Source organism: Notolepis coatsorum (genome assembly GCF_963971535.1).
Source record: "Notolepis coatsorum genome assembly, chromosome: 2".
NCBI lineage: Eukaryota > Metazoa > Chordata > Actinopteri > Aulopiformes > Paralepididae > Notolepis > Notolepis coatsorum.
The window spans coordinates 105,751,523-105,753,830 of NC_140166.1; positions in this window are offsets into that span (position 1 = coordinate 105,751,523).

A 2,308-nucleotide genomic window follows, 5' to 3' on the forward strand; every position below is an offset into this window, starting at 1 on the left:
GTTTCCCCAACCATGAAATCACACACACACACACACCCAACATAAGGTACGCTCCCTCCCGGCCTGCCTTCTAATCCACCTGTTTACCTACCTGTTTACCCAGGCCTTTCAGCTTTTAAACTGGACCTGGATAGTCTGATCTCACAACAGTTTTAGGTTGTGTTTTGAATTTTTATTTATTTTACTTGTCGTTATATTTGTCGTATTTGTATTGCTTTCTTTACCATGTTTCTACTGTGTTTTATTATACTAGTGCCATTTATATGTACAGCACTTTTGTGCAACTACAATTGTTTTAAATGTGCTTTAGAAATAAAACCTACTTACACAATATTATATGTGACTTGGTATGGGTTGATATTATTTGGCATTATTTGTCTTATTTGCACACAATAAAAGCAAACATTAACATAATAAAGCAATTCATGTAATAACTAAGGCTGTCAAAGTTAACAATAGTAACGCGTTAACACACAAATACTATGTTTGTTTCTGACTCAAAGTGTGTGTGTGTGTGTGTGTGTGTGTGTGTGTGTGTGTGTGTGTGTGTGTGTGTGTGTGTGAGAGAGAGAGAGAGGGGGGGGGGGAGAGATGAGGGGGCAAGAGAGAAAGCTGGGAGAGTGTGTGTGTGAGAGAGAGAGGGGGGTGAGTCCTCAGCCCTTGTGTGGGTGAATGTAACAAGTTAACATTTTCTTTCCCCTATTATTTCATGCACACTTTATTCATTGTTTTAAATTATTATTTTCTTTGAAGTAATTTTGTGCGTCACTGTTTTGAATTTGATGCACATTTGCAATGCATGAGGGTCATCCTTTTGTGTTAAATGGCTGCATTAAGCAAGCATTTGTTGACTCATGTTGATAAGAGTATTAAAACTTGAAAAATATCTGTTTAACACATTCCCTGCCACGCAATTTGAGCATCTTATACCATTCTCTGCCAGCACTGTTTGCCTATGGAGATGTTCACCTTCTTTGCAGGGCTATAACTTTTTTAATTGTATTGCTAAATTGACATTACTATGGCCCATTCAACGTCGATTATCTATCGTTCAGGATGTAGGAACGTTTAACTTTTTCATTTATACGAAAATACCGTCTAGAATATAAATATGTTTTTATCGTTTTCTGCAGTAATTCCTAGTACGTGAGTTATAGGCATAAACGCATATATAGATTATCAAATGCCGTTTGTTGCCGATCCACGCTATATTAAAAATTTCAACTGTACATGATCCTAAACGTTATGACTGATCATGCGCGGATGAACGGAGATCGACTCGTCCATTTCCGGTTTGGCAACTCGCCGATCATCCACCAGGGGGCAGTATTGAAGCGTTGCAGAGTTGTGCCGGCTCACACTGCATCAGACCAGGCTCCGTGAGGGAAATATGAATAACATGGCGAAAAAATGAAATATGATCTCAATAACGTCGTACGCCGTGGATTGGCAGAATTAGCATGAACTTGAAACACGTTGTACGACGTTTTTGGCGCAGGATGTGTTAAGATAGATTTAAAACATAAAAAATATGCGATTAATTGTGAGTTAACTGGACAATCATGCGATTAATCAGATTAAATATTTTAATCGATTGACAGCCTTAGTAATAACATTTGGCAGTTTATAATGTAATAATCCTGACACAAAGTAAAACATTTTCCACTAACATAATGAAATTAACCTACCATTACGGGAATAAAAAAAATTCCAGATAATGTAATAATTATTACAATATTTTATTCCATTAACACTATCAGTGCCTACCTTGTTTACCTTTTTACCCTGTTGAATGCCATCATCCACTTCAATGTTAGCGTTAAAAACGCCTAATCTATGTTTTAAATTATGGATATGTGTCTAATCTGCCCGTCGCTTATCAATGACTTGTTTGCAGTCAACATTGTCGAAACGGATTGTTTTTTTATCGGTTCATTTTCGTTTTATAGCATTTTGAAAAGCCCTCGTTTTCAAGGAAAATATAAAGATTCCGTGATAAAAGACATTTACTGGAATATTCTAGAATACACAAAAACGTGGTAATTTTTCTGCCTATTTATGTTTTCAAATAAACACTAGATTATCGATAGTATATGTGTACGTATGCACGCTATAGAGACAATCTGAAAAATCTATTCTCAATTCCTGATCGCCATTCCAAATATCGATCACGCTTATTGATTGATTATTGGCTGCTGTAAATATATATTCCAGGCTGATTTCCGTCTCGCGATCAGATCCCTCTTGATCAGACGTCTCGCCAGCACAATGGAGCCAGTTGGCTCGACCTCTACAGATCTACAGATCC